Source organism: Myripristis murdjan, chromosome 24 (assembly GCF_902150065.1).
Source record: "Myripristis murdjan chromosome 24, fMyrMur1.1, whole genome shotgun sequence".
In the NCBI taxonomy this organism is placed as follows: domain Eukaryota; kingdom Metazoa; phylum Chordata; class Actinopteri; order Holocentriformes; family Holocentridae; genus Myripristis; species Myripristis murdjan.
Window position 1 is genome coordinate 10,094,777 of NC_044003.1, and position 19,298 is coordinate 10,114,074.

The following is a 19,298-nucleotide window of genomic DNA, read 5'->3' on the forward strand; positions in this document are numbered from 1 at the left end:
GCAGTATTAATTCTGCAGCTCTACAATGTGTGTGTGTTTGTGTGTGTGTGTGTGCATGTGTGTGTCCATGCACATAGACAATGCCAAGACAAAGAATGATCATCCTTTAAGATTATCCCAGGCTGAACAATCCTCTTTGGAGGCGTCGGGCAGCGGGGGCGTCGGAGCGGCTCTCTGCTGTCTAGACGCAAGGAGTCACAGCTGGATCACACTCACTCCCTCTGAGGCAGAGCACATTTTGATGTCTCAAGCCACCTAGTGTCTCTGCACACACACACACACATACACACATATCGTAGGCAGAGGAACTTCTGCATGCGTGTTTTTTTTTTTCCCAGAGACAAACTCGAAGCTTTCTCTCAAACACACAGACTTGTACATGCACGTGCGCAGCATTCACACATACAGACGGAGCTCTCGTCTCATCTGTGAGTGTGGGCGATGTTGCACTGACTGCACACGCAGGCACACATCCTCCCAAAATCCATCCCCCTCTGTCCTGACTCGTCCTAATGGATGGACGTCGTAGTAGCCATGGCTACTGCGTCATTTCCACTCCTCAGACCCGGCCAGCCTGGCCTTGCCAGCAGCGGAAGGACCCATAGTACTCTGTGTGCTGAGGAATGTGGTAACCTAGCAACGGGGCTGAGGAGACAGATCGCCGTGTTGGTCGGTGATGGGCGACTGTGCCTCGGCACTCTCACAACACCGTCTACCTTGGAGGTAATTCCTGCCTCTGTAAGGCATGAATGATGCAGCTGAACTCTCCCGGGTGCATCAGTGGAACTTGAGGCATTAAAATGTACATTTCCTTTTATTATTGATGAAAATAATCATTTTTTTATTTGTATAGGGCTTTTCAAAAAGTAGTTAGGAAGATGAATTAATGAGCAAGGTTGGTAAAAAAAATATGAAGGTAAAGCAAGAACAGGAAAACGTGAAAATGGTGGTGAGGAACAAATAAATCCTCTTTAGATGAAAGCAGATCTGTAAAGGCTTTGATTTTCCAAAAGCGTCGTGTAGATTAAACCGCAATATATTGCTGTCGTCATGTGAAAACCTCAAACCTTGAATTGAAGGACTGCATTGCTCTCTATAGGTTGAGGAAACTCGACAACCCTTAGACCTCGGAAACCCCTTTAACCTTGCACACACAGACAGACAAAGCTCAAAAAAAAAAAAAAAAATGTCCAGCTAAAAACAAAGGCTGTCCTTCTGGGTTCAGAAAAGCCGGCACTTTGGAGATGCGATGTTTTCACCCAAGAGAGATGATATGTAAAATATACACCCGAGAAGTTGCCCTAGACATGAGGGATATGCCAAGAGGGCGCAGTGTTGTATCTTCACTCGCTCTCTGGTTTGCTGCTGGACGGCGGAAGCTGCTGCGAGCTCAGAGAGTGGTGTAGCGTCAAACTCATTTATCCTGCCTATATGGGCCATTCTTCCTGACATGAAGAATGCATGGGGGCTGCCGGGCAATAAAATGCGTGTCCACTGTTGGAGGAAAAAAGCAACAGAATAGCTTAATATGTGCATAGTGGTGAGACGTTACATGCACAGTTGCTATTGCTGGACTAATAAAGAGGGCGACAGTCGACATGAGGCGGAATCAAACCTGTGGCACCGAGGAAACGCGGCGCCCACCTTTCCCCTCTTAGTCTCGGCGACAGCTCATTCGGCTAAAAAGATGCTCTGAAGATGAATTGTTGAGCGTTGGCGGGGGCGGGGGAGAGGGCCTTTTTTTTTTTTTCTTTCTTTCTTTTTTTTGGCCTATTTATGGAATGAATGGTCGACTTGGCTTGAAACACTTCATCAGCAAAACCTGCCTTCCTCCAAATGGAAGAACTGAGTGGCTATTTTCAGTGTTGGGGGTGAGCCATATTATTAAGCAGCTCTCATATCCTCTCCTTTCTCTCTAAATATTGTTCGCAGTGAGCTCAGTGGAAACTTAACACCCTGCGAGGTGCAATTCAGGCTTTTAACCACATCCTGCAGGCAGTCACATAATGATGATGCTGTGCGATAGCTCTCAGCGCGTTCGCTGTCTACCAGGGTACCTCAGTGCAAGCAAGACTTCATCTACCACACTTCCAGGCAGACAAACTGAAAAGCGCATATTCAGTAGAACTTGAGTTTTTCTTTTCTTTTCTTTTTTTATCAGGGTGTTTCCTTCCTTTTGGCTGCTCGACATCTTCCTGCCCAGTGCTGAGTCTGATCTCGTATCTGATCCAGGAATGATGAGTAGTCCTGCCGCGTCTAATAATAAAATCCGTGGTGTTTAGGCTGCTGTCTAAACTACACTGTATATCCATGCATGTAAATATGCCATTTTAGGGGCCTAACAGTACCGCAGCGGCGTGTATTTTTAGTGTGAGAGGCCCCTGTGGGAAGCAAACAGCAGCAGTGTTAGTGCCACGCTCTGCCCGTTGAGCAGCAGAGCACCGTGGGTGAACGTGTGTGTGTGCAGGCGTGCTCATCATTGTGTCCCCCATCAGCCCCTTTTCTAATAATATGATGTTTGAATACACAGCCGTGACCCCGAGTCGGCCCGCCTTTGTCTTGCCTCACTGAAAGCAGAGGAACTGGGGAAATTGCAGCAATGCGTCCAACACAATGGGTTTGCTTCCTGCCGTTTCCTGTGGGCGGGCGCCGAGCGGCGCGGCGGCCTCGGGAGATGCTCGGAAGTCGGAGGATGCCACGACGGCGTGCTTTCCTGTACATTTCACTTTTGATTCATGATCGAAAGTTGGGACATTTTGATGTGGTAATGTGCGAGATCCGGCCTTATTTGTGACACGTTTGCCGCTAAGGGGATATTTCTTTAGCGTTTCCCACGGGTCATTTGCCACTTGATCACTTGAGCTGTGAGTTTCAGTTACCCCACTTTTTATCTTTTTTTGTCTTCAATCTATCCCACATAAACCACCGTCGCTGCTACCAGAAATGTTTAGATGCATCATTTCCTGTTCCAGAAATTGTATTTAGTACGGCAAGTGTAAAGCTTACTAAAAGTTACTGTACTATAAAAGTATTAAAAGTTACTAAAAGTACTATAAAAGTTACTATAAAGCTACTAAAAAAGTTAAAAAAAAAAAAAAAATACATAAAAAGATAAACATTATCAATGGCCATCACATTGATTACAACATAATTTTGTGTCATGGCATCAGAGTATTAAATTAATAAATAACTTAATTGAATAGCATCTTTCAAAACATAGTTACAAGGTGCTTCACATCAGCAGAAAAAACGGAGAGATCCAGAAAACTAGAAATAGAAATAAAAGAAAAAGGATGAATGAGAACAATTTCCTTAAAATTCCTTAAAATATTCCATGTATTTAATTTTTTTTATAATAGAGTAAAATAAGATAAAATGAGAATTAAGACCATTAAGGCCACCAACTAAAGGCTTTACAGAAAAATGTGTCTTGTGCTGTGCTTTTGTTGTTACGTGCATTCTCATTATGAGTTGATAAACAAAAAGATTAGGGTTTTTTAGGCCTGCAAAATGCAAAATCATTAAACTAATACCTTTACACTTTTGTTATAACCTTGACAATACCTTTACATTTTTTTCTCTCCTCACTAGACTCCTCATACTTTGGGTTATAGTCTAAAAGTTTGACAGTTTTGCGAGGAAAAAATCTAAAATTAAAAACGGGCCCATACCATTGTTAGCAAATCTGAAGGACAAATGTGAAACCTTTTTCTCCCCAGCGCAACAACTGTCTGGCGAAGAAAAATAACCACCTGAAAATGTCAAGGTATCCCTCTAAGGATGCTTATAAAGTGACTGCGAAGGTGTCACTTCTCTCTTCTCCGCGCTGATGTGTTACTTTGTCCTTCAGGCGACTCGTGCCGGCGTCGGCCCGCTGTCCGCCGGACCGAGCGCCGCCTAACAAGATAGCTCAGCGGTTTAATGTGGATGTGATGTATGTGCAGAATAAATACCCAAACTCGATGCACTCATTCACTCGATGCAGTCGAACAAGAACGGCAGATAAACGTTGATGTGTGGCTGTCACCGAGTCCTTGTGAAACGTTGCATTCATCAGTAAATGACGGCGCAGGACGGAGAGACGAAACAGGTTTTTGTTTTCGGCGAGTCGGATCACACGGACACATCCTGTCACTTGGATGGATCTCTTTGTGTTTTTAAAAACTCATTTGTAAATCTTTTCTTAATTAATAAATGCAGTGGCATGTTTCAGCCCGTGTTTTATTATGCGGAATACTCGAGATTTGATTTGATTTCATTTCTTCGCCGTCACTCAGCCCGTCTCGGTGAAACTGAATTTTAAGTGCACGGTTCCCTGCCTCGTCCCAGAGCTGCACAGATGTTTGAATGCAGGACTGCAAATGTAATGGGAGGATAATTAAAAGCTTCCTCTGAAGAGCTGATGAGTATTTCTCTGGGCAGAGCCGAGGCTGCAACTTGGAGGGTTTTGCTGTGTGTTGGTGTTGATTTATAAAGAGCCCAGGGGAGGGGAAGAGCGTGGGGGTTGCCAGGTCAAGTCCTGGACACAGCTGCATTATTAACAGAAGGTCAGCTGTCAGCACATGTCTGCAGGGCTCACATCAAGCAGTTCACTCAATTTTGCACCACCGAATGACACGTTACTAACCTTGTCGGCCATTTTGATGAAGGCTCACTGGCCTTTGCGCCTAGCTGCTTCCACACTGCAAAAACTCTCCCTCTTAACAAGTCCCTTGGTCTCATATTTAGTGTTAAAATCTTTTTTTTTTTTTCCTCAAAAAAAAAGTGGAAAAAACCTGCCAGTGAGATAATTCCCACTTGTTGCCAATGCTAATGAACTTGTTTCCAGAATTTTTTCAAATCAAGTGTGATTTTCTTCATACTGTCGGCCTGATCTGCCTCATTCTGCCTTGTTTCAACATATTTATACTTATTCCCAGAAAATTTCCTGAATTAAGTGAAACTGCACTGGAAACAAGTGGGATTATCTCAGCCCACTGACAAATTTTTTTTTTTTACTTATTTTTAATGAGAAACTCAATTTTATCATTGACTTTGACACCAAATTGTTTAAAATGTTTGCTTCCTTTTTTCTTTTTTCTTTTTTTTTTTGGTCACAGTGCACTTTCCTTCTTGTTTCAATAAAACAAACCTGGACTACAATAAGTAAGCAGCACTCAGCCCATATGGAGCATGTTTTATTACCACGTCATAAAAGGATATATTAAGTACAACGGTGGCAGGCTGCCCACATTGACCTTAATACCTTCTTCCACTACTACAGTTCTATTGAGAGAAGGCCGGACGGCTAACAGCTGGGCTAATCCCCATTGAGAGCGCATTAGTCTGGGCTCAGGAAGGCTAGCGGCTCAGGCTCAGCGGTTGTAGCGGTGAGCCGGCGTCCGGCTCCTCTGGCTCCGCGGCCGGGGATCATTAGGTGTCTGCTGTCATCGTCCTGCGGTCCTTCATCCTAGCAGGACCGCCGCTGCTGCTGTTGCTGCTGCCGCCACCGCTGCTGCTGACACTGAGCCGCCCTGACACAATGGTGTCACCACGGGCCCCGCCCAGCCCGGCTTTGACTGACAGGAGCATCGGAGGGCAGAGGCTAGTGGCTTCCCCTCCGTATGGAGATCAGAAAGAGACAAGAGAGGATCATGGGAGTAGAGATGGTTCCGGCCTGGGTTGTTGTGATCCACGTTCAGCCACCAGGAAGAGACGTAGAGCTTCCATGAGCTGAGCCACGGAGGAGGAGGAGGAGGAGGATAGCAAGAGGAAGGGTTGTTTTGACAGCTCGCAGCTCGTAATCCAAATTCATATGTCACCGCAGCGAGCAAAGTTCTGTCTCTGTTTCGTTTCCAACAGGAAGCAGCAGGCGACTATCCTGAGCAAGGAATTTTGGATTTGGACTGAAATGAGACAAGCGCTTGAAATCTGTCCCTTGTTTACCTAAAGCAGAGAATGCTGAACTTTATTCAGATGACAGCCCAGTTTTGATCGGGTAGATGTGCTCTAACTCTGATCAAGTGTTTAAATTAGCTGAGGCAGAACTAAAATGAAGCAAGAACCAGCAGCTGCATGTTATATTTCTTGCCTGCAATACATTCTCAAAGCAATTTTGATGGAGAACTTTTGGGTCAAAAGACATAGTTTGAGGAAGCCACCATATTTGTTCGTGTTCATGCAGTAGAGAGTTGAGCATTCAGTGTTGAATGCGGAGCACAGCAGCCTTGTCATATATGATGCACTATGGCCAGTAAGCACATTCAAACAGCAAAAACTGGAAGAGAGTAATGTTGTTGTGCCTGTTCACCTGGTGTCACATGATCTGGACCCAATCTATTATCACAACAAATTAAGTCAACAAATCAAGTTTCCATTTTTTATGCTCATCAAGTGGGAAATAGTTCATTGTCCTTTCCTTTATGTCTTTGCGACACGCCCACTGGTGACCAGCCGTCCCAGAAGAAAGCGACACTTTGCCATCTCACCACCGTGACAGTGTACCGTAAGCAGAGAAGCAATTTGCTGCACGCAGAAACTCCTGACTGAAAGAAACCATAAACAGCGGTGTGACGAAGAAAAAAAAAAAAAACACTCACATGGAGGTAACATACATTAGAAGCCAAACTTGTCTGCCTTGTGTAGTCTTTGTGCTTTATGGCTGTTTGCAGACAGAGGTGGCTCACACGGGCCTTTATTATCGACACTCTAAGAAGCGACCTTTACATGCTGAGGAGCTTAGAGTGAGAGGGATGAAAGCGGGATAGAGCCTGTGATTTTTAATGAAGGGGGTTGGAGCATCCTCAGGCAGACCTCCTGCAGGGCCACGTGCTGTAAAAACGAGCCGTGAAAACAAGATAATCTAGCGCAGATACTTTGCTCTAATAGACTCTACTCCACCCGGCCTCTTTGAAATAAACTGAAACTTTGCGGCGCAGGAGCAAGCCTTGGATTGCAGGAGTGCTTACTTAAGTCCAAATGAAGAACTCCTTCATGTTGACCTCGGGGAGGCCACGCTCACGCTTGATTTATGTTCTGCATAATCCTAGTATGCCCAAAAAGTGGCTTTTCTTGCATTTTGTAAAGAAAAAAAAAATGCCCTTTTTCCTTACATGCCAACTGGTTTAACATTTTTCCACTTCGCCAACTTTGTCTCAAGGTAATAAAACCCACTCTGCTGTAAGTGAAAGGATGCAAGTTGTCAGGCTGAATAACAGTGACAAATTTGGAAATACTTAATGGGAGGCAGGCTGGTTAAAGGAAAGTTCCACCCTGAGATGCATTAGCAGCGTTTAAAAACAGTGATTTATGACTTGCATTGCATTTCTGGTGCCGTTTTTGCCGTTTTAGGTTGCAATTCTGTTTTCCAGTCTGTAAACCGGCCAAATGTGATGCACGTTGAGAGCAGCTGCAGGTCCAGTGGAGCTTAACACTCGCTCATTAACACATATTCCTTAAAGAAGGCCATGCGAGCACGCGAAATGAGCCGCCAGTAGTTTGACACTTGCAGCAAGTGTCCAAAAAAATCATTCAGTCCTCTGTTTCAGCGACATGCAGTGGGTGCACCACGCCTGCAAAGTGCTGCTGTTGGCTGGAAATTGCATTGGATTAATGGATTTGCGTGTTATTCCAGCTTGGAAAGGTCGAGATGGATGTGGAGAGGCTGATCTTGGAAGAAGTCACTTAACTGCTTCTCTATTGCTGTATGTTTCCAGCACAAGTTACAAGAACCTGAACAAAACAAATGTTTTAAATTCAAGTGACATTTCCTGTCACAGATAAATGCTCACTCATTTTCATCAGGAAAAAGAGCCCCCAAAAAAACTCCCACTCGACAAGATTATTGATTCCTATTTTTATGAGTTTGCGATGCCGTTGGATCCTGTCGTGACACTTCCTAAGGCAGTATCATAGGCAAAGAAGAAGAAGTGCAGAAAGAAGCACTGTCTCTTTTATTTTCAAGGGTTGACACTGAAAATTAGACTCTGCAGATCTCTGTGATGAGTCATGTCTGTTGATCAAGCTCTGGCTAGTTAGCCCAGAATAACAAAAATATTACCTCAAACGGCAAAACGGCACCAGAAACACAATTCAAATTGCCAGGGTTTTAAATGGTGGAATTTTCCTTTAAAGTACTGTAACCAGAAGGCCGTAGGTTTGACCTCTGCACCAGTTTTGTGCCCTGTCTGCGTCTCCCTGAGCCAGACACCGAACCCCTGGCTGCTTCCTCTTTATAAGTTGCTCTGGAAAAGAGCGTCTATGTATATATATCTTCCTCTCCCTTCCTGTAGTGAAGCCCGGTTCCCTGGAGAGGGGAGGCTGCCGTGTCTCATTGTGGGCAGGGCAGCAGGGGAGGGAGGGAGTCAGGGGAGGCGGCGGGGCGGTTTGGGGGAGGCAGGGATCACAGCTGCTGCAGCAGCGGTATTGTGTCGGAGTGTTTCCTCTGCGACGTGCCAGCTGACCTTGGTGACCCCGTGGCAGCGAGCCAGGCGAGTCTGAACAAGAGCTCCCCTCAGCGGGCCACGGCCAGAACAGCCAGCTCTCTCTCACTTTCTCTTTCCCCCTGTTCTCATACTCTCGTTTGTTGATCTCTAGCTCTCTCTCACACTCTTTTCCCCCCCTTTCTCTCTCTATCCTTTCCTCTCCAGCTCTTTACCTTACTCCACCTTACTCTCTCTCCTCCATAATGAATGATGATTAATGAATACTTTCACACGGGGTCATGAATGTGATGAGGGGCTGGCTAGCAGAGAGCAGAGTTCAGGCAACTGATAGGCCTCACAGGCTGAATAAATGCTGTGATTGAACTGATGGGTCAAATATAATGACACGGCTCACTATCAGGATGCTAGTGCCATGTTTATTCATAATGTAATGAACAACGTGCAGCTTTTGTAGCAATTACAGCAATGGCACTAGCACACACTCACACACAAATATGTACAAAACCGTCCCAGCCTCTGTCTCATTGGAGATATTCATGCATGGAGTATGTACTGCATTTACTCTCATATTCAGCCTTAAAGCCTTGTGTTTTTGTTCAAAAAAGTGAAAAAAAAATCTGCCAGCGCAATCAGGTGGCACCTCCTGTTTCCACTGCTAATCAACTTGTTTCCAGAATCTTCTTGAATCAAGCGTCATTTTCTTGATTTCTTGATACTCGTGCACTGATTTGCCTTATTCTGCCTCGTTTCAACATATTTATACGTTTTCCCAGAAAAAAAAAATAGTGAATTCTAAGAGTGAATATGAGACGGCGTTGCTTGTCATGGTGGAGATTTTTTTTTTTTTTTTTTTTTTTGCAGTGAGATGGTTAAGCTGCATGCGTGCATTCATGCTTATGGCTTAGTTTACATATCGTGTGAGAATGTGTGTGCACATGAATTAATGAGACAAACACGCGGGTGTGTTTGCGCGATGTGTTGTGTGTCAGTGTGTGTGTGTGTGTGTGCAGAGGTCTTTTGACATGTCCGACTGTGTGTGTGTGTGTGTGTGTGTTTGGCGTGGTTAACCTTGAATGGCACAGGCCTCCTCCCCCTGCGGGATGCAGAGGGATGGCGGAGGATGGCAGGACGGCATGCTGGGAAGTGCAGAGCCGAGCCTCTCCCCTGGCAGAGAGGGGGCACAGCGTGTGACACCCCGAGCTGATCATTAGCCTGCCTCTTTTGTCAAGCGTTCGGGCACTCGCTCCTCCTCGGCTGCCCTCCTCCTCTTTCCTCTCTCCCATTTTCCTCTCTCCCCGTCTATCCATTTCATCACCCGCCAGCTTCCTTTCCACCCCCTATCGACTCTCTTTCTCACTTTTGTTCCTTTCGTTTCTCTCTTTCTCTACCCCCTCCTGTCTCAGCCTCAGCCACTACTCCTCCTCCTCCTCCTCTTCCTCCTCTCTCCCCCCTTAATCATTTTCTATCTCATTATTACTCGGTGCAGACCTCCCACTTTCTTCCCCCCCCTCTCTCTCCCTGTATGCCTATTGGTCTATTTTCATGTTTGCTCTCTCCCTCCTGATGAAGGGCACAGCACGAGGACTGTGTAAAACGAATAATTATTTCATGATGTGTTGTCTGCGCCAGAATTGGGTGAGACGCAGCAGGTTAGGTTGTATTATCAGCAGTCAAGCTGGTTGGGTGCAGAGGGTGGGGCTTGATTTGAAGGGCTCCTGACGCGGGTTGACTGTTGATTCAATATTTTCATCCGTCGTCTTTCCGTAGAATCGCGTCGTGATGATATGGCAGCGGTGACGCGCAAATTTTAATTTTAAAACTTAAGCAAACTTTTGCATTCGGTATTTTATTTGAAATTCTTGACATCGCACCTAACATCACCATTCAGTTCAGGGATTATTTTCCATGTAATTTTGTGTGCAAAATATTTTGTAAAGATCCTTATTGATAATGGCTCAGTGATCTGGTAAAAAAAAAAAAAAAAATTACATTGCAATTATTTTTACAGCTATTTCAGTAGGTATTTCAGCATCATCATTTTGATTTAGACTGAAAAAAAAGCTATTAAAATGATTGTGTTTGTGCACCAACTGTAGCACCACAATACTTCATTTATAATGGTGTCTTGTCACACACTTGACCTCTTATTGAAAAAAGAAATTACATCTCCTGCGACTTGGATATTGCACTTGGCCATTTTTGCGATTTCGATATTATATTTTGATTAATTGTTAAGTCGTAATATTGATTTCAATCACATCTCCCGGCATTAAGTCCAAGTTCCTCGGTGGAATAAAGACGCCCAAAATATAAAACACCATTGTTCAGCCTCAAGGACAATGCCTGTTTTCTATATGGCTCCTATTTTGTTTCATGCATTTTATTCTCTTCAGTAAATGTGGAGCAGGGCACCACCGGACACCCACGCTGTAATTATGCTGGATGCCATGCTGCTTGAACGCACTTAAGCCTGAATTTACATTTGTCTGGTGATTTGTGTACTTTATTGTCTGCTGATTGTCCTCAACTGCACCTTGCACTTTAAGCAAAGTCCCATCACAACAGCGTAACTTGTTGCAACAAATTCCACCAAAACAATTTCCTGTGCATTTATTGCGCTTGGCAAGTAAAGAGAGCCTGATTTCAGAGTAGTCTTTAAAATAGCCATATTTAGCCGCAATATATTAAAAGTGTCCTTGTCAAGGATATGGCCTCCCACATGTATGTCCCAGTCTGTGTGGAACAAATTAGTAGTCAACCTCTCTGCCCCCCACCCTCCCCCTCTCCTCAGTCAAGGAGCCTGGGGTGTTTTTGTTCAGACAAGCAGGATCCCACCGGGGACGGCTTCAGCCCTCTGACGACCAAAGGGGTGGAAAAAGCCTTTGCCAACCCCCCAACCACCCGTCCCACCCCCAAGAGAGAAATACGACAATGTGCGTCCCGTCATCGCACCTCACCTCACCACCAGCTCCCCTCCCTGCTCTCCTCCCTTTAATGAACCCCCACCCCATCACCTCCCCATCAAATATGAATGTATCTGGGGCCTTCTCCCTCGGCGGCAGCAGCCCCAACTCCACGGCATACCTTCAGCTCTGCACGACTGTCCCATGAATAATTCACCCGAAGCGGTACGTGTGCAGGGGCGTGCCTCCAGACGAGTGTTTTGCACCCCACCCCTTCCTCCCCATGTCTTCATGTCTTTTCTTAAAGATGAAACACAGGTGGACAGCACAGTTTTTCAAGTTGAATTAATCAATTTTCATTCCATTAACTCCTTTAATCAGGCTCTTTACATCTTAAGATGCTTTAGGTCGCCGGCTCCAATTAAAGGGCCTAATGAATTTTGTCCATCTAGTGTTACATGAATAGCCCTTTTGCGTGAACCAATTATAGATCTGACTCCACGACTGGTTATGTCCTGCTCTGTAATTGGATTTCGCCCGAGGGTTCATTGATTTCATGTTGAAACTGGCTGAACCATTGGGGAAGGTGCAGGGACGGATGCAAATCATGTGAGGATATGGAAACCTACGTGATGTCAGGTCCCTTTTTCCACCATTCATGGGGACAAATGTAGAGTATTTTGCTAGTGAATGAATTAATTAATTTCATTGTAGTGTGTTGCATCCAAGGTGCCCAGCTCAGAATTTTCAGACAATACAAATGTGAGTGATCTGACAGTGCGCAAGTACAAACAAAATAATGCATGAATTAAAATTATGTACACAAATATACGAAAATACACAAATACCACCAGTCGTAAGGAAGCAAATACCAAATGAATTACTCCTGCATATACGTGACGTGCAGCCTACACATCAGAATTAAACAAAAAGTCAGATTTACTTACGTTTCTGGGCTTTCAGTGTAAAACATCCCATTTTGTGTGTCAACAGCAATCTAACTTGCATTTTCACCAATTCATCAGACCAGAGCATCATACGATTGAGCTTTCAAATCATCGTATATCATATAAGGTGCAGAAAAACATAAAATACAGGGACAGTTTACAGTTTTTTACTTGACAGAGATTCAACTCGACTCACAATTCAATTTGATTTAAGAGGATTTTTCTTTTTTGGAGCGATTTAGTTTGATTCGATTCAGTGGTTCCTGGTCACAGGGTCACCAGAATTGACAGGTTTCATCCTACAGGCCACATGAATGTTGTCACCAAATTTTATGGCTGTTACATCAAATTAAGTGTTAGAAAATGCTCCTCCTGCAACGTAACCCGCTGACTGACAGGCCCTGTGGTGATGTATAGCTCCAAAGACAGACAGCAGAATTACTTAAACTCTCTGAGAAGAACATGATGGACCAAAAAAAGTTGCGCACATCTTAAGTATTTTTTTTTTCAGCGTCATTAATGATTCGATTCAAAGCATGTCACATAAATCCAGTGAAGTAACAGCAGTTCATTCTGTTCATTTCTTTGAGCAGATCAATGCAGTTGAATGGGCACTAATTTATAACCGATGCATTGATGTGAAGAAAAAATCGTTACTCCCCTAATAAAATGCAATTTGCTTTCATTGTGCTAGTATTGGCTAATATGAAAATATATCTCCTTATAACCGCCAGTGCTGTAGAACCGTTTTCGGTGAGTGTCAGATGTTATAATGGAGATTTCTTGGTCCTTTCACAGTGTGGATGCTGTGAACCACCCCACTGCTGGCCCCTGCTTAGTCGCCTCCAGAGCCATTTCCTACAACACACTGGGATAAGGAGGCAGAGACCGAGGGGGAGTAAACAGCAAAACAGCCCCTACGGCAAGCAGGTGGCGTCTTTTTCTGAGAAGGAGGAATAATTAATCAGCAGAGAGGGTGTGTGAAAAGAAGGGAAGGAAGAGGGGGATAAAAGAGATGAAAGGCCCTCAGTTCAAAGAGAGCAGTGATGAGCTTGGGCCTTATTGGGCTCGTGTTTAAAGGGCCCTGCAGTCGGCTCATGGTTAGAGGGTCTGCAAAAGACCGTGCAGGAAGGAGCCGGAGAAATAGGACTGATATCTGCCAGGGCTGTCCCTGATGGGAGTTGATGTTGGGCAGAGGCAGATACATTTAACGGGAATCTGGAAGTCTGATTGCAAAACAAACAAAAAAAGATCATTGTAATCTATTTTAGTTGCTAGGAAAAGCATAGAAATTGAATTGAACAGACACCGAGGTGAATAGTGGTTGGATTACTATGAAAAATGCATGAAGGAAACAAGAAAATCCTCATTATTTTCACTGAAACTGAAATAATGACTGAATTGATTGTAGGCTAACACGACTCGTCGTAGCCTGTAAATCAGAATCTGTTTTGTTTCGGATATTACAATGACTTGAGGAACAAAGTAATCCCAAAGTCACTGGAATAGCACAGTGGGTTTCCGTGGCTTGAAGTTTTGAGAAGTGATGTGGAAGTTTTTGAAAGTAACCTTCCCATTCGGGGTCTCTGTGGTTGTCTGGGCTCCGTCTGACTCGGCCGACAGCAGACTGGCGTAGCAGCGCTCCGAATGGGCCTCTGGGTGCAGCCGATGCGGTCATTACCGACTGCTTGATGTGTGATGTCACTCCGGGTGACAGCAGTGCTTCCACAGCATTTTACATATTGCGGTGGCTCGCCGGGACCTTGTAGATAATCATGTGCGGAGGGTAGGTTGTCGTCTGCCTGGGCGTGTTCGTGCTTTTGGGTTGAGCCTGTCAGATATTGTGTGTGAATGTGTGTTTATTTATGTACGTTTTTGTCACATTTGTCACTTGCGCAGTGTCTGAAATCCATCAGAACCACAACATTCACTTCCAAATGACTGTGTCCCCGCCGCCTCGCTAAGCCATTTCTCCCTGGAAGCTGAGCTGATCCGTCGTCATCCTTCCCCTCTAAGATTAACATATAACAACAGAGCAGGAACAGCTTTCCATCCCGCTCAAAGAGATCAATACATTCCCCTCCGCCACCCACCCCCCTTTCAAAAGCCGATTCAGTCTGCCTCGGCCGGTTACCGGTTACGCAAAGAGTCAGGATGCTGAGCAGGTTTCGCTCTCAGCGGTAGGTTCTGTTGTGAGCACATACGATTAGAGATGCTCTGCAGTCCAGCACTGAGCGTAGCATTGCTGTTGTGGATGCCTGGCCCCCTGCCTGCCCCACGTCCTGTCACACTGGATTACAGCACCACTTGACAGAGTTGTTGTGGCATGTGCTGCACCGCCACCGCCGCCGCCGCCGCTGCTGCTGCTGCATGTGCGAGACAGCCATTTCACTCTGCCGCGCTTTCCATGCCAGGCTGCGGTCACAGGTCAGCGCTGCTCTCGAACCGGGATGAGCAATGAGAACATGAGAGCGGGATTCCACTTGTGTCTGCTTGACATGCAGCAGTCAGAGGAGAGCGGGTGTGCGTTAATCCATAAGGCACCTTGTGTGATTTCTGTTGCTTACTGCGGTGTTTCCCCTACACTGTGTCATCACAGTTGCAGTGCTGCACTGCTGTTGAATCTCTGGCACTGAAATTTTGTTTTATAAAACCACAGGGGATGTAAACACTTTCTCTCTCTTCCCTTTTTCAGTTCGATATTCAACTTTTTTTCTCCACATGGAGCCATTTAACCCACTGAACTATAATACCCTTTAATAGCCTTAAATTTAACCTTAAGCAGCTTCAAAGTTAGAACATAATTCTCCATTTTGTAAAACAATGATCTGCCGGCTGCAACGCTTCACTGAAGCTACATCATGTCGAAACCCAACATGCCATTGTTACATGGCTGCACCATTACATCAAATATAAAACATCTAGATGTCATGTGCATCATTTTATATACATTTCCCTGTAATTCAGCAGGATGTATTTGGTATCTTTGCAAACCATCAGGTCTCCTGTAGAATTTAAAATCACGTTCTGTGGGTTTGAACAAAGTTCAGCCACACAGCATGCATCTGTAATGACAAAGCCACCGATGTGACCCGCAGAGTTCAAAAGGTTAAAAGTTAAAAAGTTAAAAGGTACAAACAAATATCCAAGATTAAAGATTCAAGACTTTATTGCCATATCAACATGACTGACTGGGATTTGTCTTTGTAACCTCACTTAAACAAAGATAAAAAAGATAAAAATAGTAGAACCACTCATTCATAAAGCACATATTACATTAAACAAGTATTTAAAAAAAAAAAGGTAAAATCCCAACCATAAATAATCATAAAAGCATAGTTTGGGTTAAATATAATAAAATCCAACACATAACAAGACCACAGATGAAACAGCAGCACCTGTGGGGGAATTAGCAGCAACATCAAACGACCCGCTTGATAAAGTGCTTCAAATGCATTAAAAACATCTGCCTTATTGCACTATTATTTAAACCTGCCAAGTTGCCTGCGGTGCTATGTTTAGGGTGTTAAGGAGGCGGACAGCTTCAGGATATGTGCTATTCTGGAATCTGGATATTCTGGTCTTAATGCTTCTTCTTTTTTTTCATTTTTTATTTTTTTGAGGAGGAGAAAGGAAATTTAAACAGTTGATAGCCAGGTGAGAGGGCGCTTTTAGACCTTTAAGGCCCCTCTTTTGTAATGTGGCCTTACAGGAATATTGAATCCAGTCATTCTGGATGCAGCGTGCACTGCTTTGTCCTGTCTCGTGTCCTCAGATGACACGTTGCCAAACCAACTCTGTTATTGTGTAGATAAGGATGCTCTCCGCTGCTGCTGTGTAAAACTGCAGCATACCGTCCCTGAATAATCCGCAGTTTTTTAAAAAAAAAAACAAACAAGGCACACAATTAAAAAGAAAACACAGAATAAACCCAGCACATAACAACAAGAGACAGGAGAGCGTGCCAGGCCACATTAGTCTCTACTTAGGTGGTAGAGCAGTGGTGTGTGTGATCAATCAGTGATGTTTGAATGACTCGGATGCTTTGGTATGAGACAGTGAGTTTTCTCTCTTTTCCAAATACCCCCACTCCCTGTGACGAGCCTTTATTGAGCCGACTTGTTTCCAGCTCCTCTGGTCTGGCATCAGATGGATCGGTGTGTAATGTTGGAGGAGAGCGCGGTCACGGTGTGTCAGTGTCAGTGTGTACCGCTAATGCACTAATTGATAGAGAGGAGGGGGGGTTCCCGTCGACAGGTGATGCACCAGCGAGTTAAAGCAGTCCACAATAGGGTTGCATCAACAGTGAACTTTGTTGATGCTAAAATATCAAACCTGTGTGTAACAAGTCATAAATCAAAGTGTTTTTCTACCTTTTTCCAAGCGTAGAAGTACGTGAGAGCCATCAAGTTGGAGAGCGATGGATTATAGCACATTTTGCTTCATTTTTTTCGTGTCTAATCACTCCAAGCGAACAGCCGGGGTCTGTTTTTGTTCAATAAAGGCAATGGATCGGATCGGTACTTGGCATTGAAGGATACTGACTCATTTTGTTGCTTACATCCCCGAGTTGTTGTTTACTGGCTCGCTGCTCGGCCTCTCGTCTCCCGCAACCTGGCATCGGATCGGCTGGTAATTATGTCACAAGAGTGTGGTTGTTGTGCGTCCGTCACTGTGCCGCCGCCGCCGTGCTGATTGATAGAGAAGTTGAGGTTCCTTCCCCACTTGTTTATCGCCTCTGCTGAGGACGGGGAAGCCCACAGTACCTCATTCATTCGCCGTCTTCTTTGTCTCTCCGCTCGCAGTTTGGGTGTCGTAGGCGAGCCAGAAGACAGAGGGACAGCAAAGGGAGAGGGAAGGAAGGAGACAGAGAGAGAGAGAGAGAGAGAGAGAGAAAGAGAGAGAGAGGCAGGAAGGAGTGAGAGATATTTTTTATAAGTGACACATTTGAGGACAGACAGTGGCTGGAGCTGAAGGCCAGATCAGCACTCTGTCACCGGAGGAGAGCCTGGATTTACTGCCTCGACTCCTCTCTGCTGATATACAGTGCAGACACTCGGTTATTTTCAGATTTGTTTTGCAGAGCAGCAATTAGATGGCATTAATTCCTCTGGGAGTAAATAAAATTGTCTAGTGGTAATCGTCTGCCCCGCCGTGGTGTCGCTTGCACCAGTTTTTTTTTTTTTTAAATCTCACCATTGAATTTCACCCAGAGAAATGCCATCATAGCCCAGTCATAAACACGCCGAAAGTATTTCAAGATGTTTTCTGGCGTTTTGTCTGCGGCCGCATCGACGTTGTTCCCTAAACACGTGCGCCGCAGAAGCATCTCTCTCTCTCTCTTCTCTCGCTCTCTCTCTCCACAACACGACTGCAGTGTCTACAATGGAAATATCTCCGTTACTGTCGCTGTTGTTAGTCCGCGCCCATTCGCCGTAGTTCTGAAAAACATTTAAATTATGCACAGTGTCACAGTTTATCCATGCATGTGACACATAGGCCTGTTTAATTATGGATGTGACTGTGATTTTAACTCTTTGGCTCCCCGGATGAGCAGCTCACTCCTGGATTCAGCTCACCTTAACGTCACAAACCTTCAGCAAACACAGCGTCTGACTTCAAATACGCTTAAGTTTGTTTGATTTTCAGTGGCAGATGTTAAATCTATCAAAACACCAACTTGGTAAATTTCTAACATTTAAATTTGAAGTTACACCGAAGCGGGAATTTCGGACGTTGATGCTAACTAGCTATCTGTAACGTTCATTTTTATGCTTATAAACATGCAATAAAAGTAATTCTGTATCACCAATAGTGAGACATTATCTTGGAAACCACAGTGACTTGTTCTGTCATAAAATTGTCAAAATTCATTTAAAATTGTTCCAAGCTACATTTCACAAAAAATAATCACTTTTTTTTTTCAGCGAGCTAAAGAACTGAATGACAAAGCCACCGATGTGACCAGCAGAGTTCAAAAGGTTAAAAGTTAAAAGTTAAAAAGTTAAAAGGTACAAACAAAATATCCAAGATTAAGGATTCAAGACTTTACTGCCATATCAACATGACTGACTGGGATTTGTCTTTGTAACCTCACTTAAACAAAGATAAAAAAGCGATAAAAATAGTAGAACCATTCATTCATAAAGCACATATTACATTAAACAAGTATTTAAAAAAAAAAAGGTAAAATCCAAGCCATAAATAATCATAAAAGCATAGTTTGGGTTAAATATAAATGGTTGATGTGACACCGTGTAGCGTCCAGGTATGTGAAGTGCCTCACTTTGGGTTGCCTGGGTTGAATTCTGCTCTTTAAGACGGCGGCAGCGGCGGCGTGGTAAAAACAGCAGCCAGTCAGCGACACTCTGTCCTCCCACTGCTCTCCATTAAGATAAACAGTGTGATGTTGACAGCGCGGCGCAGTGCCTCCACGTCTCCCCTTCTCGCCAGCCAGCCTCCCTGACATCAGCGTGATAGGAGCCGTTATTTCTCCTGACCATGAAAGAGACACACTGTTTGTGTGAGTCATCCAGAGACCGAGCTGTGTGTCAGGCCATAAAAATAAATAAATAAATAAATAAATAAATAAATAAATAAATAAAATCCCTGCTTCCCAGAGCAGAGCACTAATCAGTGGGAAGATGTCATGTGTAGAGAAAGCACTGTGAAGTGAAAACCTTGAACAAAGTGATGAGTTTGGTTCAGTTTCATGTGCACTTTGTGTCCGGTCGTTCATTTTGCTGACGGCGAGTATCGTCTTATCGATCCACCAGTATGTGGTACCTATATGAGTTGATTTCATTTTCTGCATTTAGGTTATTCTCCTCCAAGTTTCCTCCCCTGGTCCATGATCACTTTTTACAGATCTTCCTCTTTTTGCACCATTTTCTGCCCTTTTCTGGTATCCAATCAAGCTCTCGTCTCCTTTTTTTCACCCATTGTTTTAATCATCATTTTCATGTTTTGGTAAAAGATGATGAATGCTAATTAATTAAAGACGTTTTGCTCATTTTTTTATGTTA

At 44.3% G+C, this 19,298-nt stretch overlaps 1 protein-coding gene across 4 annotated transcripts in view; it reads left to right on the plus strand.

Moving 5' to 3' along the window:
* The window catches only part of fynb (FYN proto-oncogene, Src family tyrosine kinase b), a 76,189-nt gene that overhangs the window by 25,747 nt on the left and 31,144 nt on the right, over positions 1–19,298 (plus strand). Inside the window, exon 3 of one of the 4 annotated variants that reach the window (XM_030046843.1) lies at positions 13,072–13,203. The exons of the other annotated variants lie outside the window; for them this stretch is intronic. The gene's annotated coding sequence lies outside the window, so the exon portion shown is untranslated. The remainder of the gene's footprint in view (positions 1–13,071; positions 13,204–19,298) is intronic. 4 annotated transcript variants of the gene reach the window in all.